We start from the raw sequence: 27258 nt of genomic DNA on the forward strand, positions 1-27258 counted from the left end.
AAATTTTAAAAACAAAGAAAATCCGTAATGTTGCAGCTCACCTAACGATCGAATCAGCAATACATACCTCTCTAATACATTCTTTCAAATACGGCTTTTTGCTAAATTTTCTTCGTCTTTGAGTCTTGTTAATTTAGTTCCCACTTTGGATCTTTTGTTTCCCCTCACGGAAATCTTCTTTGGGCTCGTCGGAAACCGCATGAGAACTGGTACCAGATTTAAGGTAATCAAAGAAGTTTGTAACATTGGAAGGAATTGGTCCGCATTTAACACTTAACCATTGTTAATCCTCCATTGGCAGACCTAAATGTGATCATATCTTTCGGTTCCCTTTCGGCGTCCTCAAACGCAGCAAAAAAACAAGCCAATGTTCCTAGGTAAGGTTTAATTGACTTCTTGGGAAATCATTTGTTCCCATTCTTTGAGATCATGAGGTCTAGGTGAATTAGGTTGCTCCAGCCAAAAAAGTCTTTAAAAATGAAATCTAGCAAAAAGCGTTACCTTTGCGCAGTTTATTTGTTAACTGGTAGACATTACGATATGTTAGGTACTTTGAAAATCCATGACCGCAATTCGTCTCCAGGCAGAAAACGAAGATTATGACACCGTTACTGTCAAGCGGCATGGACTGAATAGCTAAAATGTATCTCTATGGGTACGTTGTCATGGTGACCGTAACTAATTGCTGCCACGCTTATTCAATCTAAGCGTTGACAACAGTGACTGCCGCCAATCTAGAATATAAGAAGGAAAGGAGAAATAAAAAGTTAAGGAGGATAAGGTATTATTAAGGTTAACAGTTGATTGTATGGTTACCATGCCGTTCGATCGTTGGGCCTTTGATGCTATATCTGAAAACAGGTGATTTCAAGGACTTGTTTTTATCGGATTAATAACAAAATGAATGAAAAAATGACACCGTGACAATTATAAACTGTCTGCACCGGCAAATTTATTTGCTGGAACGCATTTAAGTAGCCGCTATCTGTCTTCATAATTATATCTGTATTGCTTAGAAGTTACTGGTAATCTCTGGTTTCGGAGCCTTAACAGTTTTCTTTACATATTACGAATCTTCTTCTAGAGCCCTACTTCTAGATCCACTGTGCAGTCTTATTCAGACAATATCTGTCGTTTAGCTAGTTAGACGAATTACTGCAAGAACAAACGTATATTTGTTCTAGCTAGTAAAGGGGAAAGGTAATTGTTTTGCGTGCGTCCAAAGGTTGTCGTCACGGCTTACCAATACGTAACCAACTAACGGCAGCATCAATATCACTAGAAGCAATGATTTTTTCAAAGGGAAGCTATCTCACATTAAACTCGTTTATTTTAAACTGAATAACCAATTTTATCAGAGCAGAGGTTGGGTCGTACGGCATCATCGCGCCGATATTGCCTTTCTTCCAAGTCCAGACGTAGAAAATTTCTGTAAGCGGCAGGGAGTGCGCTATTTGTACTTGGATCTTGTTGACCTTGTATTACTCGCGATATCGACATGTTTCTCTCTTAAAGAACCTTTATTAAGATAGCAGAATTCAGGATAATTTGAAACACAATAGAAATTTTGTCAAGAGTTTTTTTTCGCTTTCGACTCGAGTCGTGCACTACTAGCATCATTTACTTGCTATTAGGGCCGTTAGGGACGCGGTCATTTTACCTAGAAATAGGCATCGCTTCTAATGTAACTATAAGGAACATCTGATAAAAAGTGAGTGGTTCATGTCCATGCTTTCATACAGATGACAAGTATTACCTTATCAGTTATAAGCAGGTCATCACATAAGCATGAATACTGCTCAGAGTGCTATGCGAAATATGGTTGAGCATTAGAAGCAGGTAACTGAATCCTTAGCTTAATCGACCAGTGTGCATACCAAACAATACTAAACTCTACGACAATCTCAAAGTACTGAAGTAACTCGGTCAGAAATATCGACGACGGTAAGCCTTCCAAGCTACTGTGATTCGCATAACGATGCCTCAAAGTTGACCACTAATTAAAAAAGCGGGTAGCTCTATCCACATGCCCACTAATGTATGCGAAAGTTCCTGTTCTAGATCACTGAAGACGGCGATGTCCTCTCCTGTTTCCCTGTGGAGACGTGTCCTACCTTTATAGGTGTGCTTCCCAAAGTGTGTTGTTGTGTGGGTGCGTTTTTCCTTCAGATATTATTTGAACGTTAAGAGGATCACATAAGGATGCAGCCCTACCGGTTACCTGTACAACAACGCGGGGCGTGGACGACCTGTTGTCGGCCTATAGGACAAGTTTTTGAGAGTTGCAAAGCACATAGTGACGGACGGATAGTAGAGGGAGTTTTAGTAATATTCGATTCTGGAAAAGATTTGTCAAATAAAAAATGTAATACACGTGGATTGTAAGGGTCGTTGCTTCGTTGAATCAAGGTAAGTCCGTATGCGTACCATCAATTACACGCGTGAAATCTACGAGACTGGGATTTGTATTCGGTCGGCTTACGAATGGCCACTTTTATTTATGGTTTACTTTATTACTGTTTGGCGCTCGAATGCGGGTCCATTGTCGTGGCGTCCATACTCATACTTGCCTTTTGTTGACTAACCAAGCCCACTACTTACTTACATACGGCTAGGTATGCCTCATCCGGTTTGTTGCCTGGCTCGAAAGAGGCCTTTTAGCACCCTCATAGTGATGCTAATTGCATCACTATGAGGGTGCTAAAGCGATATTCTGCCTTTGGGCATAGGTAAGTTCAGTAGCAGCAGAAATCGTGTGTGAAATAAGGAGATGCACCAGCTTTAAAGACAAACTCTGCTATTCGTTGAAACCTTGAAGACGGGAGTGAGCGTTTCACGACTAAAACGAAGTTTTATCTGATGTTTCTGGCGAACAGTATGTAAAACAGAACTTACTGCACCGTCTGCTAACGAAAAAAAAAACAAGACGAACTATATGCTTCGGGAAAGAATAGTCAAAATCGAACAGAAACCATGATGATGAAATGAGACTGCCCACTTCTGTGCTTAAAGTTGCATAAATTTGTTTATTCTCCATTAGTATTTAAGTGAAAGACCGATGTTGCAGGAAGCTTGTTTCTGTAGAGCAAAAAGCATTCTCTCTTTTGAACTGAAGCATGCGACCTAGCTTATCTAATCAAACGTAATGTAACTTGGATGTTTAAAACGGTTTCTAATCTAGTAATTCTAGTTTTCTTTTTCTACTAAACTGGTAAGAGTGTTAACACTTCAATAGGAGCCATGCAGACTTGGCTTTTGTATAAAGCTAGCTTTCAGTAGGCTTGTTACGTTGCTCGCCGTGTTATCGTCCTACGAGCGGCGAGGGCAAGAAACCAACGGCTTTCTGAAAGCTGCCGTAGACTACCCAAAAGGAACACGATAAAACTACATAGTCTAAAAGAAGCGCACATGGCGGTAACGGGCAAATATCGAACAAAACATAACATCTACCATTACGAAACGAAACAGTGAACGGGAGCCAAAACAAGTAATGGCTACGGGGAACCAAAACAAGTAATGGCTACGGGGAGCCAAAACGAGTAATGGCTACGAAGTCTTTCACAGAGTGTTTCTTGGGCAACGGGTCTGTGCTACGAAAATGGTAAGCCACAAGCTTGCAAACTGCACGCCAGTTAACCTATCAGTACCAACTGGGTTTTGTAGATTTGAAAATATATTGAGATATCATTTCGTACGATCCATATCTGACTTACGTTTCTGAAACTGATGCAGTTTTCTGGGTTCGGTTGCAAAATATAACAATATATACGCAACTCGTAAACTCAAGCAGTATACAACATGCACTCAAAACTTTTCTCTATTTGGTTCCTCTGACATCGGGCAGAATGTCCACCGGACATTCTCAGCATCGACCCGATTTGTTTCCGGATATATTGTCTTCACACGAAAGATTCCAGAAGCTGCTTAAGTGGCTTTGGAAATACTTGGCACGGGGCATCTCCATTGCCGTCGCATTATTACTTCATATCTTCCTACGGGCACCACTTGTATCTTACGTTTGGCTTCGCTTGATAGTTGGTCATTGCTTGCTTGCTTCGTGCCTTACTGAGAAATTGCCACCCTATACGGCATTGATTACCTCATCTAACATTAACGTTCCGATCTCTTCTGAGACACTGAAAGGCAGTGTCTTAGGAAAACATAGATGACAGCTTCTACGAGAAGATCAGTTGGTGAAGATTCGGGCTATTTCGCTATGCGAAATGAGTGTGGTGAGGAGGCTTTATTTCCTTCAACGAAGTTACCGACTATATGTACTCGAAGAAGTTTTTCCCTTGAATCGAAACAACGTCTCTATGCTGTTCGGCCACGTATATTAGAGTTCGAACTGCCAGAACGACTATCGGTCCCTGTTCAATCGTAGAAGACAAATTCGGTGTGTATTCGCTGCTACTACTTCTTGTCTGTTATATTATGTCCTCTGTGTACATATATACATATATATATATATATATATAAATTCGAGGAGAGACCCCTCAGCTGTTATTTCATTGGTTAACAATCTGATTGATCTGAGATGACTTGCCACGCCTATATATGGGTATTTATTAGGCGCTCGTGTCGAGTTAATTTTTAGGCTTAGGCAATACCGACGCTCGCTACTGTGCAAGCGTGTAGGGAAACTTCAGATGGACGCTTTCAGGATCGTTTTGTCATTCTCTAATAAACGACAATCAATTACTGTCACTTATTTTTTTCGTTCGAGCAGCGCGACCCCAGAGACGCTTCTGCGGGAGTTGCAAGTATGGTGAAAGGTAGGAGCGTCTGCTATTCCTGGACTTTCCACTGTTTATATGCGCTGGAGCAAAAGGGCAGGAAAGCAGATCTAAGCAGTGTTGCATAATTCGTATAGCAGCAACAGCAACGCTTCTGCGTTCTCGAGTAATTCCGTAATGAACGGTAGGGTGCTAAAATGGGAGTAGCACGTGGACAATTGACTGTTCTTGATCCAATTCTACGCTGTTACCCTTAATTAAGACTAGCGACACTTTTCGGTATCACTAATGTTGTGGCGCAAGTGAACGGAGACGTTTTCTGCACTGGTATTACGTTGAAACTATGTGATCTTCGGAGACAGTATGAATTGCACGAAGTTGTATTTATGATCTTCATTTATTAAGAATTACAATAGTATTACGAACGGACATGCTTGTTGTGTACGGAACGAAAGAGAATTGTACTTTGTTTTAGGGCATATGTTCCAGACATTTATAAATGAACGACCAGCTATAAAGGTTTGACTTCGTTCCTTTCTAGGGTATATGGCAATACGACCTCCATACTACTGAAGGAACGACTATGCAAAGCCCCATGCTTCACACTATACTTCTTACAATCAGCTAAGCCCATTCCAACAATCATTTTGGTTGCTCATTTCGATTTTGTCTAAGTATTTAGATTCGCTGAACACAGAATGGCGTATTTAAATTTGGACTTATGGACGCTCGGATGCTGTTTTTAATACTGGACAAAAAAACAAAAGTTGTGTACTTTACTAAAAATGACCGATTTGTCACGGCAAAAAAAAACTGTTTGTCGTTTTTGAGATTCGAGTTAAGATTAGCTATTATTCAATGAGTTCGAATGGGACGAATTCACACTGGGATTAGAACCCTTAATTGTTGGCAGAAATCGACGATCTACGTTACTGTCGATTTTCATGCAGCTTTTGAAAAGCCTAAGAAAGACTTCCAAGAGGCAAGCCTGTAGATCCTCAGTAGGGTTCCGATCCTAAAAACCCAAAACTCATCTAATTGACTCAAAGCACCGTTCTGACACGCCTGGATTCTTCATATGGCAATTAACGGCCGTTTTGAAAAGCAGGATATCAGTTGCCAGTAGGATGATCCAGATAGGCTGCAACAGTTTTCCGCGCTAACCTGCATCTTCTGTATTCATTGGAAGATCTTGGATTTTAGGACCTTTGCTCCGTTAGCAGCCCAAAATTTGATTCTGTAATTTTTTGTATGCAACGAATTTTTGAGTTTCTAGCTACCAATACCGCTCGTCGTTGATTAAAACACGACGATATTAAAATTACTGATGAGTAGGTTATACTCTAAATGGAAGATGTAATCGCAATTCATGACGGTTATGTTAAACATATATGACCGTTGGTATCGCTATCCCCTAACGGATGAAGAAAATTTGCGGAGTATACATAGGCTTTTTACGTTTTTCGAGAATGGTGCTATAAACTTATGTATACGATTGATCGTGCCATAAAGCACTGTGTGAATAATCTTTTCCTATGATACCTTTTCTGCTCTATAATTTTGGTCCGTCCGACATGACGTTGATACTTGCGATACGGCGTTCGATGCAAGCTACATGTTCTAACCTAGTTCCACACCAATAATCTTGTTTTCAAAGCCAATTTAATGTGCTTGTAACGTTGTATTGTGTTTGGCTGGAAGAGTCAGCAGTCGGTGCGCGATAGTTAAATAGAACATATCGCTATTTCTAGCTGAGTATGTTCTTAATTAGCGTAGTTAGGTACAAAACTTTCCGCAAGTGTTGCTGTAAAATAGTTACTCACGCAACCCCATTTTTTTTCCGCCTCATATCTTTGTACTTTATCAGCAGACAGCTTAACAGGACAGATTAGACTTCTTTTGAAATGCTGCAGCGGTAGCGAGTTTGTTTCCAAAACTAAAAAACACATTCTAGGTTCAAAATAGGGCGTACTTTTTTTCTAAGAGCTAGCCATCCGACGCATTGCTAAACGGCGGTGCGGACTGTGAAACTCAAAACAGATACGTTGCCTTCGCACTCTTTTCTGAGCAAACTAAAGCCAATTTGAATTTGTGATACGCCGTTCGAAGGAGAATTTGTTTCGCAAAAAACAACGCGAATTGGCTTGAATCAATAGTTTGTTGTCCTAACGCAGCTCCTTCCAGTTAGAAAACAGCGTCCTATAAGTCGCTTGTAATCGCTCGGACATCAGTTCGAACTGTTCTGTTGTGTCCTGAAGTGTATGCCCGCAAGTAACCCCATTGGTAGGTACCGGTAGTTTTTTTGTTTCTGTTAAACAAACAGCATTGGATTCCGCGAAACAATGATGGCGCTAAGTTAACTAGTGATTCAACTGTAGTTTATTTGGAAAACAAAATGCTCCTGTAATTTCTGCTTTCCGCTAATTGACGTAAAAAGAATCGGCCGATGAGAGAAATTTCACCGGCTTTCTGGCGAAATCAACACTTCATTTAGAACGTAACCATAATAGTAAAAAGTCAATATGCAATGAACAATGCTATAGGCTATCAAATATTAAGCTTCATTTTTTCCTTCAATTGCTACGGAACTCTATTTTATTCGAGGCAACTGGCTGTTGCTTCGTTTTTGCCGATCATTTGTTCTGTACATCGACAGACAGACAAAGAGACCCATACAGCTGCTGCAACCATTGGCGTCAATTTTGCTAGAAAGGCTATTAAACAAACAGGGCTGACACTTAAATACAGTAACAATAAATAAATATATGCGACAATGGCGCTTCTTCCGACCACTGCAACGTTGTCAATCAATGGAATCAAGGAAACCAATGATATAGCTTAATTGAAACTGAAGAACGTCAAAGATTATTGGAAAGCCATGTTTTGTCGACCCGAAAATAGCACAAATAGTAAGTCGGCGCCATGTTGCCCTTTGTAGTAGACAAAGACGACCGCATAATGATGCTATCTAGACATATAGTTTAGGCGAGTTGGAAGCGAATAGTAAGTAAGTATGGGTCAATACGAAGACAGGTAAGTTAGTGTGGACATTACCGAGCCGAACAGCGCCTTATGTGTGGCCAGTGGCACTTATTTAAGTCACTCTTAGGGACATTTCAGTGTACAAGGAAGTCAAACCCTTTTTAACGAAGTATTGCTCATAAATGCAGTGAATAGTAACTGAAATGATCGTCTAAGTTATTTTCTCTCGTGGGCGATGTTCGCAAACGACAAAGATAACATGTTACATCTGTAACGTTCGGCAAACATAAAGACAGAGGCGACGTTCGGAGAACAAATTTTTCAAAATTATCGGATTGAATCACTGCAGAATCGTAGCCTACCCTTTCTTGGAAGCGTAAACATGCTTCCGAACCTTTTCATTACTCTCACTATATTCCTACCTCGTCAGGATTTGTCTTAACACAAATTAGTGATAATAAAAGATTCATCAGTTGCTTGATATTATACGAGGTTATGGGTTTAAAAAGCGTGCGCAGAGTTTGCATGAAGTGCCATACGATTCTTCATACGTGAGCAGGAGATTTCAGGCACAAACGTAGTCGGATCGTGTCGAGGCTTAAGATAATTACTGTAAAACGTTACTTGCTAATTTCATTCTTTTTTCTGCATGTTAAATAAGTAACCATCTACATTAATTGTATTGAGAGATAGATGTTAGTACTAATAAATCCCACATAAGTAGTAACAATAGTAACGGAGATTTGGGCTGAATTAAATTAAAGGTCGAAACATACTGCAAGTACTATACAATCTGTGCGATCAACGGAAGTTATTTATTCGAATATTCCCTTCCGATTGATTCTATACATAGTTTGAAAGCGTTTTCTTTCTCTTTTACCCCAAGCCATAAGCGTAGTTTAGCCACTGTGCAATCGAAGGAATCGTACCTGGAATTTAGGCCCCAAAAAGAAATACGCTTACTAAATGATACGGATTTTTGGTATTTTTTTTCTATTTCGCCCTTTCCGAAGTCAAAAAGTTGTCGAAACTGCCTGAGATGTTCGTGCCATACCTGGGAGGACTGGTTAATATAGATTGCGAAGCCCAATAATGGCATCCTGGAAGGCATTAGAAGCATGCACCTTGTTTCGGTCTGCCATTGAGGTCGATAAGGGCTGTCTGAAGGCGGCCTTGTAAAAAGATGTCCAGCAGACAGCCCAAAAATATTAAAAAAGATTAACTGCAGTAATCTGTCTATTAGTAGTTTTATGTGATCACTCATAAATTGAGTGCTTCATAAACTAAATGAGGAACACGGGTTTGTTCAGTATCACGTGGACACAATAACAGGTTTCAATACAATGTTACTAACGATATCGAGAGGCGGTATTGCCAGGTCTATATGAGGCACAGAAGGAAGTGGGTAGCTTTAAGAGGTCGCACAAGACCAGAGCTAAGCTGAATCTCGCTTTTAAGAAGATCACGATTTGCGTTTCCTGGGACTGGAAGGTTTTTACTCACAGAGATAGAAATAAGACGACTATAGGGCAAAGATGTATAAGTAGCTGAAATATGACGTCGATTTATGCGTGATCGTTAAAGCCGCCCTCCAATAGATTGAGTTAAAGTTCTTTTACATCAATTATATTTTCTAAACACTACCCGATCACTGGCAAATGAAATTCGTAAGGGTGTATATGGCAATGAGAAGAACTTTAAAAATGATTGGATACGACGCCTGAAAACTCCGATTACATTAAATAGTATTCACCTATGTATATAGGATGGCTAACGCTCTGCTGCAAAGTGGTGCGGTTTTTGATAGAAGAGACAATGGCTGTTCGCCTCTGTTTCCTCTCAAAAAACGAGTTGACTAGGGGAGCACAGTATTAAACGTACTTAGGTTCAATACTACGGACGGCAAATCTGACTGCGTTTACTGTTTGTATCGTTTCACGACAGTATAGTACTAGATAATTACTGATGTATTAGGATGCGCTAGGTTGCCTAGTCAGGCTTATGAATGATATTTAAGGACTGTTTGGATTTAGTGTATTTCTTGTCGTATGTAAATATTTTAATCCTAATGTGTGCAAAAGTGTTTCGTGTGGACAAAGGATTTAAGACTCAAAATTGCACTTGTTTGGCATTCCGTGGTTTTTTACGCCGTTAAGTGCCATACATATATGCTGCGAAAATCTTTCATGATCGACACTTCTTTTAAATTTAAAAAATAACGAGGTCCGATTGTACGCTCTGGAAGGTACCGTTCATGAAACGACGTAATTTGCTAAGACAACACGACGCGTTGCACCGATAATGTCGACACAACGACAAGACGGATAGGGCGACTGACTTTGGCCAGAAAATAGGAAACAAGGTTCCGCTCACGTACGATTTTGAATTGTCGACTTATTTGAATTCTAGTCCCCATCATGATTCAAATTATGCAGAAGTATGTTGAAGCACCGACTTCCTTGCTTAATTATTTCCTTGCTAGTAACTTGCTTAATTATCCGACATCTAAAAAAACCGAGTTTTAAAAAAACCTATGTTTGTATAAATTGTTCATGGGCTACTTACTATAAAGGCCCGTGCAGACATGCTTCCCCATACCGCCACCTTTGAATCAGGCAAGATACACCAGCCTAACCTAATTTAAGGCAATCTATTTGCAACAAGGGTGCTGACGACTCCCGCAGAAACCTATTGTATACATATACGATCACGATGACGGAAAGGAACGGATGCTTGGATCATACAAACCTTAACTACACCAATGCAGCGCAGGGGCTCAACGGCAATACCCCACTGGATAGCGTAAACCCGCCGACAGAGATACGTACATGTTGAGAGAACTTGCAGATATCGTGGCAATTATTCGTTTCCGCGTACATTCAATTTTAGGGATATATGTAGATACTTGTGGATGTTTATTAAGGAAAAGATAAATATCGTGTTCTTTCGTGTGCACAGGGAGTTCGTTCGTTTCAATGGATGCTGCTGTTACAGAAATTTAGAAAGCAATGTTTACCGAACTGGGCCTAAATATCCAACCTTGACCGATTAGTAATATTAGCATAAAAAAACCCTAGAGAAAAAAATATGCGTCCCTACATCATTATTCCCTAATACTCATGACAAAACAAAATATGTCTCCCGCTTACATCCGCTTTACGCTGCCTGCGAAGCGCCCCTACATACCTACAAATAGAGTATTGTTACTGATGTGGTTCCAGCAGACTCTGTCGACCTTCCGAAAGCCTAAGAAATACCCAAATAGACCCTAAGGGCCTAAACGGCTGGTTAATACCGTTCCGACATTAGTTTCTGAGTGTGTTCTATAGGCTTTAACCTATATTGCAGCTAAGTTCTCAACTAGGAAAAGACGAACGAATAAATGGGTTCCGTTCAAAAGAAATTCATTTTTCATAGCATTGCCCCTTTACGCTATACTTACCAATTAAGTGCTTCGTACGCGTATGAATGTTTACAATATTATTATAATTGCGACGATGGGTTTAGCATGAATATTCGGTTGGGCACTGAATGAGACCAGTAAGGAAAGAATATCGATGAAGTACGCTCGCAAAATGGTACCAATCAATGGTACTACTCAGGTTATAAAGCCCGAGTCGACGCTACTGTATAAGACGAGACGGGTTATTTGAAGAAATAGGAAGGGAGGTTCGGATGTGCCCTATTACAAAGCGTATTGACAAACGTTGTTGTGATTACGTTTGTGTCTTCAAATAGTTGTTAATCATACTGGCTCCTGATACAATGTCAATTGTGTGGTTACTGATCTGGTCCGTTAGTGACTGATATGAGAACTTTCATAATACATAAATAGTCTATATGCAGTTGTATTTGATCGACCCTCATCAAAGATGGCAAAATAGCTTGCTCAGTATCAATCACAGACTCGGAACCTAGTGTTTATTTACTATGTTTAAATGTATTTTTGCGTATTGATGCAGTACGTATCCCCGACATACCACATAATAACTAACTATAATATGAATCTAAATTCATATACAGTTAGAGTATGAATACAGATTCGTGTTTAAAGTAAATAGTACTAAGCCACTTGCAACAAAGCTTCTCTATACAGGTATTGCAGGTATGATTTTTTCATAGGCGTTTCACTTCGCAGAGGGAAGTATAACCTGAAGCTGTTTTGTACACGCAACGTCAATGTTTATAGCCGTTTTTTCGATTTGCAGGTTGGTTGCGCGTACGTTTTCGCTATCAATATTATTATCAAGTACGAGTGCGAGTTGACCTTTTAGCGCTATTTATTCATTTATAGAAAAGCATTTTAATAAAACAAAGCTATTAAGTAGAAGCATATCGCCACGCTGAATATAACTCTCTAACGTCACTTTGCTAATAGATCCAGTGACTGTATTGACCCTCTTGACCCTTTAGTATGTCTCGGGGCAAGTACACGAAGTCATAGTTGACGTTCGGAGAGGCACTCTTGCCCTAGCTAGCGTCGCTTTCCTCCGAATGCCGTAGTGCAGAGGATATGGAACCCGTTCTTTTCAAATTAACGCCCGACCACGCCAGGGAAGACCTCAACTGTACCTATGAACAAGTTATGGGTTAAATATAGTACGAATGCAGCCTGTTCGTAGGAGTACATTAATGAGCATCCACAGTCCCTTGGCTTTTTGTCGGATCCTTCAGACGGCTGACCACTCAGTTGAGAAAGGATGCGGCAAGCGATGCTTATCGAGTGAAACGCTTGATATCGGGGGATTATTTAATAAAGTAAAACACACTGTAAACCGAAGACGATCGTTTCTTTATTTGCTGCTAAACTTAGGCTTCACGCCAACCTAGCCCCAGAAAATATATTGACCTTGCCTTCCATACTCGCAAATCCAGATCGACTAACTCACAAAAACATCGCATGAAATAAAAATATTTTACATAAAACAGTAAAATCTCAATACGCCCGTCGGTGCTCGCTTTTTTTAAACTTATCCAATTCTAGTATATTCTGACCTCGAATTTTTTCGTTACACAGTTGGCTATTAGCTACAATTTCAGTCCGCACGTATTCTGGTTAATTTTTTTCATCTTAAAATAAGAAACGTCGATTTTATAAATTATGCCAACTTTCTAGGACCGTACTGGATTAAGCTGCCAAAAAGAATTTACAAAATTTTAGTTTAGAGGATGTCTTCACGTTACACTTTATCGAAACGCCGGTAACAGAATAATTTCGAATTAGGCCTTTCACTATACTGCGTTGCCGTGCCATCGAATGAAAAACATAACCTTTAGAACCATTAATTTATATACAGCATGATGGTAGATTGCCTCAGATATAACTGACAATATGTGGGCTGAGGAAAAAAAAGTTCAAATTTCTGTAAAGCTGAACTAGAAAAATAAAAGCCATAATTCACTAATATTTAGCAGTATAATACAATCCTTTATTTATTTCGAGTTCGACTTCTCAATACGAGTGACAGGTTATTTACAAAAGCTTCAAGTGGCAAAGTGTCCCGCTTACATTTTATTTATTTCATGCCAAGAGCCAACTTATACTGCAGGCCAAGATGGTCCGAAAAATATATTTCGCTCCACCAAACAACACCCTTGAGCTTCATCTCATGGCCTGTTCGCGTCAGCATTAGAAAGCGAGAGAGAACGTATGCGGCAGCCTTACAACATTTACTAATTTGCGCATTTCGTTTAGGGCGTCGCTTAGGCTCAAAAGGTCAGTAAGCAACAAAGGAAAAAGCTTAGTAAGATAAGCTTAACATGCATTCTGTTCGTTCCTTTTCACAGTAGAGAAGTGTTAACCTTGTTATATAAGACAGCCTCGGACAGACGAAAAAATTTTATTCATTTTATTGCAATAAAATTCCGAATTTGTTTATTTAGTCGTATTTTTCCTGCAGTGTGTGGCGACGTTATTAGATGGTCAAAAGATCATAGAATTTCGAATACCCAAAAATACAAAACAAGGCAACTTTTTTTACCCCACTTATTATCGCTTCTGAGTTAATATACCTTGAGTTTAGCGACTGAATATCTTCTTACACTTCTATTACAAGGAATTCAATTGAAAGATGACCCTTCCTTTTAGACGAACAATTAACCAACATCAGTGTATAGATGCAAATGAAGAACCTCTACCGTTTAGCTGCTCAAAAGTAAGTTCTTTCCCTTCCCATATAGATATAGCTTAGCAGCTGAGCATCTATCGGTACGTTCAACCAACTTCAGTTAAAATGGTGCTTCCATACTTTATTCGATACTCACTTCAATACAACAACAGACCCTTCTCGGATATATATATATGTACAGTCGACCTCTTACAAGCAGAAGGTTTCATAGTCTATTCCGAAAAGTTCAGAGCCACATCATAGAAATGTTTCTACCGTTCTTAAAAAAAAAAAGCCAATGTCGTTTTAATATAAACTCTAAAAAATCATTGCGTCATTGATGGTTATATAAAACAGAGGGCAATACTTTGATGAACCTTCTAGCTTTCTGCCTATTCATTCATCGTTCGCTTCGAATAGAACATATCGGGCATATTATAAACGTAGTATTTCCATTATTATTGTTATTATAGGCAAGTCATAGAGCTACGGAGTAGTTACTTGAGGCATTGACACAATGGAACGATAGAAGTATAATAGGCTTTAGTAAAGAATACACTGACAAAAAGATGTTTACTGCGACTGTACAATGTCTGGGATCTGAAACTAGGCTTGATCAAATTGATTGAGGTCCGAGAAAAACCATAAGGTACAGGAGAATATGAGTAAATAAATAAATTCATTCAACACATTTATCCTTAATTATATGGAAACGACGGAAGAACATTTCACACACAGAGATAACTAAAGAAGCTTTTGCAACGTAATTAATTATCTGTACACAACAAGTGTTTAAAAAATCACTACAAAGACACGTTTTGAGATTACTTCTTTTAAAATGAAATTGACAATTCAAAAATATTAAGACTATATCGTCAAAATCCACTATAAAACTCACTTAGGTTCCCATCAGAAGTATTAGCTTGGAAATGGTACTCGTTAAACTTCATCTTCAGAAAAATGTTGGTTCTTCCTGCCATTGATATAGCGTCTAAATCTATCCGGCATTAATCTGTGAACAGACATATAAATAACATGAACAAGAAAACCTTATAATAGTATATTATAGGACACTGTACGATCTGCTGGGCTCGACACAACGTATGTACTTTTTTAGATATATATATTTAGCATATCACCTCGGGCTCGTGTCAAATATTTAGTGGTACTCTATTGCAGCACCGATTGTCGTCTTCCAAGAAAAGTAACAGCTGATTCATCTTAGGCCTTTCTCTCCGAGAGGGAAGCCTTAGTACTCCAAAGTTGTTTTGTGTTTATTATTGAAAAACTCATTTTCACATGTCGCCTAAAAGCGGAATGCTTTGCTGCCTGCGAAACATAGTAGGTGAAGAACGAGATCCACAAAAATACGTCCGTTAGAAATGGCGTCCTAAGTTTACTGTATTCTCTTGTCGCGTTCGACTCGACGGTGATCGACGCGACAAGGAGATCCTTTCCCTAATAGTGATGGCAAATGACAAACTTTCCGAGTAGAAGATCCGGCTAAGACGAGTGCTTTCTAGGATAACTGAACCTTTTCCAGATTTCACAATAAGACCAGCAGCGCCATTAGTAACAATCTCCAAACAACAAGTGTCACACAGTTAAAGACAGGTACCTCGCCAGGAACCGGCGAACAGATGGAGATCGAGCGAAAATGTCTGGGACAGAAGGCAGAGAAGATAGTCCCAAGCAGACTATCAGTAATGGTTTTCTCTGATGCGGCTCCTTTAAGGGCTCCTTGCGTATACACTCTAATAGTAATATAGGCATTCATCAATCAAATACGAACACTCAGGACAAAGGTGGGAGTACGGGTACCAACCGTTTGTTTATCCCGACTTTTGATTTTTGTTTAGCCAACCGTATTTATGTGGATTCGATATGCGTCTTTTGCATTTATTCGAATTCGATCATGTGTGTTTGTCAAAATACGAAAAAAAGAAAACAAATATCACTAACACTCTTTTGATCAGGCCTCCGTCGGATGAGGTTACAGACAATCACGGCTGACCAAAATTCGCGCAGCACTTTAAGCTAATGGCAAGTGACCTACCAGTAAAATCACTGCTCTGAGCTATCATGACATCCCAATAGATTATGTGCTATTTTTCCCTCTTATCCATCACGAAAAGTAAGGCTGTAAACGAAACTTCGAACATGAATGTGTGAAGGCTGTCGATATACAATCACAGCTTGTGCTTCGGTATTTCTTAGCAACTTTCATCTTTCTTTTTATCAATTGCCCTGTCCCATTAATATGTTACGCTCAATGCATTGACCTATTAAAAAAAGCTTATGTTTTGTTCCGACGTGTGAATCATACGGTGCTCAAAGTACTGAATAAAATAGTTCATACGGAAGTGGTTATCCGAGCCCTATCCGTTCCCTATCTGCTCCTTAATATTGGCTCCTTGAAGCGCCGGATGGCCTGGATCTATTTCGCTGCTATAAAATGGCTAATAAAATAAAGGTAGGGCTTTTCCTTCCTCTCCGCCGATTCCACGTGTCCTCCTTCTTGGCCCTTGACCACACATCTATAGCTAAAGCTTGTTTGTTTATCACGCACATCGTCAATCTTTCCTCATTCCCAGCATATGTAAGTCTATACGAAACAGTAGTCTCTGTTTCAGCATTGATCTGGCTTTGCCAGTTAATTGGGCAACCATCTCAAAAAATCAGTAGCGTGTCCTGGGCCTTTCTGCCAGCGTCCGCTAGGCTATTTGCTTGTGACCACCTGAATTTATTTGACTGCCAACCTAACAGTATAACATAACGCTCAAATATATCGAGAAGCCTTTCAGAGAACTGTGTCCGACATATTTTCTCGCTTTAATGTAAGCGGTAACAATAAATCGGGACTGATGTGGAACAAGTTGAAAGTTCAGTAATAACGCTAATCGACTGTAGTACATAACGGGCTTTAGTATATAGCTAAGAAGCTTAAAATAGCCATCGTTTTATTAAAATTTACTTGATTATAAATCGTACCTAACACGATAACTCTGGGTCATATTGAGGCTTCGTGTGAAGAGCGCTCTTGGTAAATGTTTCACGTTAAGAGCAACCTCGTTGGATAAAAAGTTGCCGGCCGCAGTAGCCTTCAATGGCGGTTGAGGGTTTCATCGGTCTTTTTCGTCAGAGATAATTGGTTTTGAACAAAATATTGTAATAATGAAATATTTGATTCTTATAATCGCGGTACCTTTAATTATGAAGATACTTCCAGCATCATGTATCATAACAGAAATAATATGATATACTAGGAAATTAAACTACATCATATGAGCGATGTACTAGGCAGCTATGAGCGATCCCGGCAGACTTTGCTATTCGAGCTCTAGAACGACGATTTATTTATTATGTGTTATAGGTATTTTCTTTATTTTTTACAACTTGTTTCAATGCTTTCGCGTCCTCTAGACGGTCATATACTTACCACTCGCATTTCCATATGTAATTTGTCGATGGTGGGCAACGCTCGTCTACTAGTTGCCTTTTTAGGGCATGGGAAGCTCCGTGATTACACAAACCTAGATTGGAAAAATAAGTGGGTTAAAAGCCACGTTGGATACTCTTTTACTCAATCCAAAAGATAACTGGAGCATCGAAATAACTAGCACTGGGAAATAAATTAGGGTCTGGCATTGTCATCATGTAACCGAACTGCATGCTTTCAGTTGCCCTGCAAATGGCCCATGAGTCTGCTGAGGAACAATAGGCTGCGTTTATTGTTTCATATTCGACGAATATCTTATGGGAGTAGATGGCCCTAGTATCGAACATGACCAGTGAGCACAGGGTTAAAGGATACTTCATTTTTTTTACAAAAGCATTTCTCCTGGGGCAAAATCACCCTAGTATATACCGGCAAAATTTAGCCTGACAGCGTGTAGTTTAGCCAGATTTACTTGTAACAGCTTAATAATTATACAGTTTCAGGAAACTAAGCTAATTAACTTTCGGCACTCAATCGACGATAGCACATTTTAAAAAGCTTTATTTTGAGGATCTTCATACAACTAGACAGGCGTGAAATCCTACTGTTAGCTATAATATAAAACAATTGTTTTCATTCAACGATAGTTGAGTTAATTCAAAATTGTTGTACCTCTGAGGTGGAGATATTTGGCCCCAATACAGGGCAAACTCGATATCATCATCATGAACTGTGTCAGTATTTCATTCAATCAGATTCTGTTAGTGTATATGTATGCATCTACACGTCAGGGTCTTCTCTCATCATACTCGTTGTTGATCAATTCACATGTCTGTCGACGTTTCTCATTTACTGTCCGCATGCTTTAAATACACCTGATGGGGTGAAACTGGGTCGGCATCAATAAAAAAAATACGCTATACGGGGAGTTTGGCCCTAAGAGTACACAACACTATGTAAACAAACTCAATTTTGGTGGTCTCAAAAAGAAATCATTTCTTCCATTTTTCTTTTGATGCATAGAAAAAATGGAAAAAGATTTTCTTTTTTTTCAGGAGGAGCTAAACTTTATGTAGATAAAGTTCTTCATATTTTTTTTGCTTCTATTCAGGAAATATGTTTTTCCTTCTGGGTTGACTATTTTTCTCGACATCCCATAAAAACTTATACATCGAAATTAATGATTCAGAACCACAAAGTTCCGAACTGAAATAGTCTCAGGCATGACCTTAGTCAATCACGACAACGACGTCCAGACTTCCGAATCAGCAGAGGTCAACTAACAATTCGATTGACCCGTGGTTGGTACTACAAATGTTTTGGGCGACATCATAAATTATATCAACTGCGTGTGCTTCATTAAAGCAGCGATCAACAAAAAGCCTCTGGGACTTGATCGCAATTTTGATGATAGTCTCGTTTAGCACTCAAACTTAAACAACGAAACTGAGTTGGCCGGTAGTTGCAGGGCTGGTACCAAACAGCGGCGAGGCCAAATTCGTGCTCAATGTCTTACCCAAGCAATACGCCTGCTCCGCAATTGTGTTCGTTGAATAATGAAAGAGTTCGTTGTTCCTTCAAATATTTTGTTTACGTCCTGCGAAAACGATGTTGCTTACTGTAATTTTCGGATTCTCGAGGGTTTGTCGAGTTCCTAGCAGTGAATCACTAATCGGATCCTCCTGATTGTTTCTACAAAACCCAGAATTTTATAAATACAGCTCCATTTAAACTTCACATGCCCACCGCAGGCGTACACTTGGCATAGATTCCTGTGAGTCCTTGCCAGTTACTTAACAGTTAATTCTTAGTTGTATTTTACGCAACGACTGAAAGAAAGAGAATAAGGCTGAAAGATTTTGATATGTCTCTGAAACCATGATCAAGTGTCCTATCGCCAATTGATCAGCTATATCAGAGCACAGCGTACAATCATCAGCCTCGTTTCAGACGATAAACAAAGAGGAAAAAAAAGTTTCTAAAATAAATTCAATAATATGTACAGTTGAAATTCCGCTGTTTACTCAGTTTACCTGAATTACGTGATCCTGCAGTCGGAACCCAAGCCATTGCTATGTCCCGCGACGAATATTGGAAGCCTTTGAAAAAGCGAGCTCAAAACGAATCGTATAGTCATCATTGTGGCTCTAATCGAAACTGCGGCTCATTCACAGTTCCGAGAATATTAGGAACGTGACTGACGTCTTAGCTGGTGCTAAAATTTTCCGGTCTCCTAGAAAAACGTATCAGAAAACAGAGCACATCCGGGAAGCGCGGCGAACTTACCTCGTGTCACTCAATTCGCCGTATGGACCATTATTTTACCGTCGTACCACTCGAATCGGGCATTTGTTGAAGAGATATTCAGTAATACGTCTTTGATCGGCGCGTATGTCCGGAACGGATGGCTCGCCAGACAATTTCAAGATGATGGAAATCCAGGCAAATGATAAGACAGGAAGTTACTCTCAAAATTAAACTTATGTTGGCTACGGACAGGTACGTTTGAAAAGGGACTAGAAATGGTTTGTCCTTTTCCCTTCTTTGTTTGACCTTTAAACTGTGCGATAGCATGTAATATCAGGAGGTAAAAAACTGGGTCGTTCTGCTGAAAGTAACCCAATGAACAGATTCACGAGTTCATCATCCGGTAGCCGTAACAGTATTACAGCAGCTGTGAACAAACGGCTTGATCGGCAATAATCATAAACCGAACGTATACCATCGTCGAATATTTCATTCCTTTTTAGTTTGATACCGAGTGTGCATTGGTACACACTCCCAAAAAAGTATGCCGATTAGAAAACATCTAAAAAATGTCCTACTGCGCAGAAGGCTGAAATCTCATCGCTTACTCTTCTTCCAGTAGCATTTAATAAAGAGAGAAATAATTATAGAAAATCAGAAACTAGCGTCAAATCCACCGAATAGGCACGCACGGAACTTAGATTCATATTACCCAAAATATGTGACTTTAGAACCTACTAACTAAAAAAACGGCCACTACAACTCAATATTTTAAATTGATTCCGTATTACTGGTACAATACTGATTCAATCAATATTGCCTGTAGGGACGTGAATGCCTCCAAATCGCGTTCACTATAAAAATATGTGTTACGCTACGATGACTGGTTACTGCAATTTGTTAGATGAAAGTTTTTTCTGAAGTACCTATACGAAGTTACAATAGAATACCTATTTCTAATTAGCTTAAGGTTTAGGTGTACCTTTGCTAATTGATTCTTACTATTACAACCCTATTCATGTCAGTAGAACGAATAAATATAAAGTGAAAAAGTAATCCCTAATAATAAAAGAAACGTCGATAAGTAAGCTCTCAGTTTTTTTTTGGGAAAAGCAATATGATTTAAACTGCTTTCGAACATGTAGGTTATATCTGTAAATGTAAACCAATTTAAGCTCCGTTCAGCGACCTGATCCGCCAAGTTGGCTAACAGGTCGTCTGCAATACACCAGGGATGCTATGAAGGGGAGGCTGGAGAATGTTTTCTGCCACTGAATTTTTGGGCCTTAAATACGCTTCTGAACTTTGTTCCTGCTTCCCTTAGAGCTAAATCTCCGTTTCGTTTCTTTTAAAAGACGAATCGCAAGATATCTAGATGAAACGGCAAACAAGACAAAAGGTGGGTAGCACTGCTACCTTTCAAACGTCAAAAATCATTATTTCAAGTTACCGTAATACACTGTTTTGGCGCTACTTCTTACTGTTACAGTAGGGACTATAGCGATAGAAAAAAAAAAACGATCAAGCGCTGCCTCCGATTTTTTCCGATAATTCAGCCTCCGAAATACAGGATATTTACTTTTTCTATAATGACTAAGTAAATGTTTTAGACACACTTCTAGAAAGGTGCGATACCCATGTTCCCAGGTTAATGTCAGACTTTGCTTAAGGGAAGGAGGAACTCTAATCGCCTTCGATTTGAACTGTAAAGCATTACTACGAGAATCAATCCAGGAAAAGGCCCACTTCAGTCCTCCGCCGAAACTCGCGAATAGTAGGCTCATGCTGCGTAGCCTCACCTCTGTTATGAACTACTATCCGGCACGTTTTTTAGCCAGTTGTTAGCTATACGATCTGTTACATCAGTGACATATGGATCCATTATGCCTGTGCCCCATACAAGCAAAAAGACATTTCAGACGCGTTGTTTCCGCAATAATCACACTGGCGCTGCAATTTTCGCCATAAAGTTATGATTTCGGTCGCCGCAACTGTCATGCAAGAAAGTCGGTACTTCTTACACACGATTATTGTCATTAACTCTGTCAGGTAGTAGAAAAAACACAGCGGCTTGCGTTAGTTCTCAACGCGAATTGCACCCACACGGTAAGCATAACGTAGCATACGGAGCGCGTTTCCGACTACGCCATTCCGCTCCGCGTAACAGTTGATTATGTTTTCCACATGTAGAAAGGCCTTATCGCTGGCAAGAGCTAACCCTTGAGTTTATCCAAACAAGGCTGCGTCATGTGAGCATTAGGAGCATAAATGTATTGAGTATTCGAAAAACTTAGCGCGCGATTTTAAGTACATTTTTATGTTGTTATTATTTTGTAAGTATTTATATATATATATATATATATATAGTATGTATTGTATTGTAAAAAAATTTGTAAATAATATACATTTATTGCTTGGAACATATATGCCCAGCCTGTATAACAGTTTGAAAGCTTTATCGTTTCAATAGATTGAACTTCCGTTTTCGTTGATATTAATCGACACTCATTGTAATAAATGCAACCTAATGGCTGTTCCGGACGTAAAATGGGAAATATTTAAAATGGAGTTGATCGCGTCAACGTCATTTCGGTATGTACTGGCATATCCTTAATAATATTTATACTTCTGTAAGTAGATTTGTTTGTATGTTCCACACCGTGTCATCCCTTCGTCTGATCTTGCGCATCATTCCTAGATTGCTACGGTGTGATCCGGAAAACAAGTCTAAGAATGAACATTCTGAGAAAATGGGAATGAACGTCTGCTGTTCGTACGCTATCATGTCCGCAGCTGACAAAACAGTCATTAGATATATGTCCTTCGTGTGTGCTGGCAAAATGAGGTGCGATTTTATAACGGAAGTGAGCCACGGTAAAGGTTATGCAGGACATCACTCGGCAAATACGAACGCTAAACTGGTTCCTTCCGAAGCATTCTTTAATCAACAGTTGTGTGCATTTGGAGCAGATCACTCGGAAACAGGTGACGAATTTCTTATTGATCGAGTTGCCTCCGCCCTTGTACATGATAATACCTTCTTTCGTTGCCTATCTAACTCGGTACATTTAAAAATTTTTAAATTAATTACATTTTGAAAATTAAAAATTTAAATTTAAATTTAAAATTAAAAAAATTAATTAAATAAAATCTTAAAAAGCTATGATCCAGCGGCAAGCATAGCTAGCAAATTTTACCGGAGGTTGAATCTACCTTTCGCACACACACGCGAAGACACTTCACGTAGTCTGTCCAAAAAAAAAAAACAATAGTCACAAACATTCGTTGTCTGATCCAGCTTTCTTTTCCTGGTCGTAATAGCTCTTCTAAGTAGTGCTTATTCTGTGGCTGCAGTTGGTGAACGTTTTAGAACCCATTTTTTTTTCCTGGTCGGTTACATTATGTATGACAACTGTTTTTCCATTATTACGTATCACCATGCCAATAAAGGAACATTTGAAGAGCACACCTAGAAAGGCAGATGAAAAATGAGGCCAGCCGCAACACAGCGTGTTTGCTGAATGAACGAAGGCGCTACATAACGATATTCTAAATACTGACTATTCCGTGTCGCATCGTCCTATGGATTCACGTATTTTCATACGATGTCGTCTTTCATTTCCGACTTCGTATGTGTGCGTTGTGTGTAGGCATTCGTTTGTATGAGTTCCGGTCAAGTAGACCGTCAACTACAGGCACACGTGCAAAAGCCTGTCGGTTACCATAAGTCTGTCTATGTACACACCTCCCGAATAGTAATGTATCCTATACAAGACCGTGCCTTTGAATATGGAATATGTATTTCAAAGCAGAAAGGAAAATGTCGTAGGATGTGACTGAAAGTGATAACCACGAGAAGCGATGGGCGGTCACAAATGGTAGGAGACTTTTGAAATTTTTTTTATTCACAGTGTAATCAAACAGTAAGCAAAATTCTACTATACATGAAAGAACAAGGCTACAGTTGACGGGAAATCATGGAACTGATTGATGGGTGTAATAGGAAAGCACACGCAACGATTCAGTTAACGCGGGTTTTACCGAGCAATGCATACTCATTCTGTACCAGTATAACAGTTGGCATATAATTAAAGTATGACAATCCCTATAGCCATTCGATGGCAATCTTTTAATATTCATTTATATGGTTTAAGAGCAGTAAAAACATTCTCCCGTAAAATATCTCTCGAGATATGTCTAAAGATTGTGTCGACACTCGTAGCCATTAAGTAGTCATGCTAATCAAGCTAAACATACAGCAGATTAGATTTTATAATCATGGGTTGGTTTACATATCAGCGTAAAAATCATGGTTATTATACTCTTTGTATTTCATTTACTATGAACATCAAATTTACGAACCCAAGGCCCGATGGCGGCCTATGCTCGACCGCGAAAGTTGAGACCTGTATGGAATGACTTTTCTTTAGGAAAATCGGAGAGGAGAAATATAGACTTTTTCATTTCTAACCACTTGAAGTTCTCACAATTATATTTTTCACGAGAACATTTCACTTCCTGTGGAATAATACCCTTATCTCCTGTTCAATATTTCATCCACTATACGTTTAGAGGTATACACCTCTCCATTGTTCTGTATCTAGCCTCTTCGTCGTACGCCAGCGTGCCATCGTGACTGTTGTCTGTGCCTTAAATTGTTTTGTCTCTGCTCTAACATCCATTCATGTCGGTCTGGCATGCTCGGCCCGCCAGGACGTTCCTTTGTATTGCTCCATTCAGACTGCGTGAAGCTTTCTCAAACAAAGCTTACTTAGCTTTCGAAAACAGGAGCGGCTTCGATGGCCGTCATAAAAGTCTTGTTCCTGAAAGGCCGTATAAGAACCCGATGCGTGAGTGTCCGTGGGGGTGATATAGAATGCAATGAATGCTATCGGAGGCTCACTTCAACGTTTAACGCTGGGGAAAGCTCTGTTCTAACGTATTTGAAATCAGAATCAAGTTAGGATTTCGATAGATAGCGAAAGACTTTTTCGTGTTGGAAGTAAACTGCGATGTTTAAAGCAAACAATTAGAAATGCGTGTAATAGTACAATAGCGAGATAAAAGCAAACCTTAGATGCATCACGCATAGTACGCTGTTACGACACAGAATGAACTTGTATCGTCGCGAAAATACCGATAAGCAGAAAGACCTGTGTGGTTTATATATATATATATATACGCTATATATAATGTCGGCAATGTTTCTTTGGTCAGTCATTTAGGCGCAGTCAAGTCGTGTACGAATAGTGTTGATGGGAACAAAGTCGCTATCCAAAGACAAATCATCATCACATGGTAATTCGTCCTCCTGCCATGCTTCTCTAGAGTAGGGAGGTTTTTAATGGGGATCCAAAATGGCGCCATCGAGAAAGCTATGATCCAGCGGCAAGCACAGCTAGATTTCGCGAAATGTATATAAAGCATTTCCGCCACTAGCGACTTCCATAAAAAACGAACTGCTAGGTACAGATTGCATTCCAAGTGCTCTTCACAATGAAATATAAGATACAGCGGATAGTTAAAAAAAAAAGGACACCTTTCAGCGGTATACATTTACGCTTTTTCGTAACCCTTTCCCTTTCCCGCACTTTAAAGGGTGTCTAATAGTACTTGATCCCGTGTTATTAGAATATTACCAAAAAAGTAGTGCTTACGTGAACCCAATAAGCGAGCTCATTACCATAGACTGCTTACCGATAGTAACACAGAGCGAGCAAATATATATCTTACTTAATGATAAGAGCCTAGCGCTGCAAGGCTCATTGCCATCACAATGACGGCGCCTAGGAGTGATTTTTCCTATTTATAATACAGCTCTGTCTTTCATACGCTAGCCTGTAGCGACATCGATTTTAGAAAGATTTAGAAAAAAAAAAACAGCTCACTTGCTACGCGACTGAGCGACCCCTATTTTCCGTCTGAACCTGAAAATCATCCGTGTTCACAGCTTCCATTGCAGCTCAAAGAATTCACATGTTTTCGTCTGTCTCTCTCTACCGAGCACTGAGGCATTCCCAACTTGAACTCGAGTCCAGACAAAAAAAAAGGCAGGAATAACCATCTCTGAAATATGTGAGTACCTGAGCTGTCGGAGACTAGGCAGCTGGATAAAATCAACGGCGAGGAGCATTTCCAAAAGGCGCCTATTCTCGTTAGTTCGCATAAGAACTGCAACATCAGTCAGTTCTTAGCTGGTGGGCAAATGCACGAATGCGAAACGCTCGATAAATCGAACCCAGTTTAACCTACTAGCTCAAACCAAAACAAATACTGCAATGAACAATGTACCGTATAATAGTGAACCTGAAAGCCGTTTTTTACCGAAGACACCCATAAACATGTGTTTTTTTTTCTGCGGCGCCGAAAAAAGCATCTGAAATGGCCGATATGAAGGTAATTCAATTACCAAGGTAATGAATACTTTACTTGGGAAGATTTTTTTGGCTAGTCACGAATTCGAACTCGAGAAGTCCAACGAATAGGCAACGATACCGTCGCACCAGTCCTGTAGCAAACTATTTTGCATGCATTAGTCATCATTGATAGTAGACTTTCGAACATTTCCCTATCCCTTTCGAGGTAGCTGCCAAAATACTGCACAAATACTAAAGTTTCTTAGAAAGAGAATATTTCTAGTCACGCTGTCTGTGCTGCATAGGAAACTACTAGTAAAACCGTCGCGCAACCAAGTGATTACTCAATCCCTTCGTTACCCTGTTACTAGTTCATGATCAGAGGCATTCTTAGATCTCTCACTGAAGTAAAAACTCCCATCAAATTATAACCATAAAGAACCTCTCGATAGCTTCGAGTGGATACACTGGCCATCATTCCTTTCACTGCTGCGTCACAAAGGCCTAATTTGCGTTTGAACAACTTGTAGGATACGTTGGGTTTTTGTGATCCATTCAACAGAACAGATGGAGCGATGAACCAGCGAATGAATATTTTAAATAGGGCATATGGCACTTACCCGTGCCATCCTCGCAGCTATTGAGTGGAAACGACGCTGGTATGAATGTTAGCCATGTCTAGCCATTTTTTCATGTTGTTTCTTTGTTTTAAAGCACTTTTGACTTATGTAGAAGTGTCTGACAAATGCCTAAATAAATGCTGACGATGACGAAAAATATTAATAAGCGACCTCCCATGAAGCCTCCCAGTCGAACAAAGGGTAAGGTCGATTCAGGTAGCCATTTCCATAGTCTCATCCCTGCAATAGATCGCAGAAATTTACGATACTTGGTCTGAAGTTGTACTAGAGGTGCTGCATGAGCGGATGCATCTCCTAGCACTCAATGAAGCGTACTTGAAAGGATTTCGTTATAGTGGTATGTGCGATTGAAATCCCAAAGACGTTCGGGCAGTATGGACGATTCCGCTAAGCCGACCGAGAGCACTGGGCAACGACAACATCCTTACCGCATCTTCGACGCCATTCTGGTGAGATAATTTCAGAATGGCTTTAAGCTCACAGCCTCTTGATCTAAATTTCTATTTACCGAGTGAACTATATTAGGTAGAGCCGGCCGAACGACTTCTATTCTACACACGCTTCTTCTTTCCGCTCGCGTTTCAGTCATTACTCTTAGTTGCAAAAAATAATACAATATTTTCTAGTAATTACCAACTAAGACAATTTCATGACCAAGCAAAAAGTACGATTATTAAGATGTTCAATTGTTCTACTTAGAAAGACAGGCTCCTTGTATGACACAGTAGCCAGACCCGTTGGTTCATTTAT

General features: G+C 39.6%; 1 long non-coding RNA gene across 1 annotated transcript; it reads right to left on the reverse strand.

Annotated features, from left to right (window-relative positions):
* Positions 1-13946: 13946 nt before the first annotated feature.
* LOC111273829 (uncharacterized) lies at positions 13947-21687 on the reverse strand. Its single transcript, XR_002688058.2, has 3 exons — positions 19298-21687; positions 17265-17358; positions 13947-14837 (listed from the first exon to the last, which is right to left on the reverse strand). It is a non-coding gene; the product is annotated as an uncharacterized LOC111273829 (long non-coding RNA).
* Positions 21688-27258: the final 5571 nt, after the last annotated feature.

This window comes from Varroa jacobsoni, unplaced genomic scaffold, assembly GCF_002532875.2.
Source record: "Varroa jacobsoni isolate VJ856 unplaced genomic scaffold, vjacob_1.0 scaffold_231, whole genome shotgun sequence".
NCBI lineage: Eukaryota > Metazoa > Arthropoda > Arachnida > Mesostigmata > Varroidae > Varroa > Varroa jacobsoni.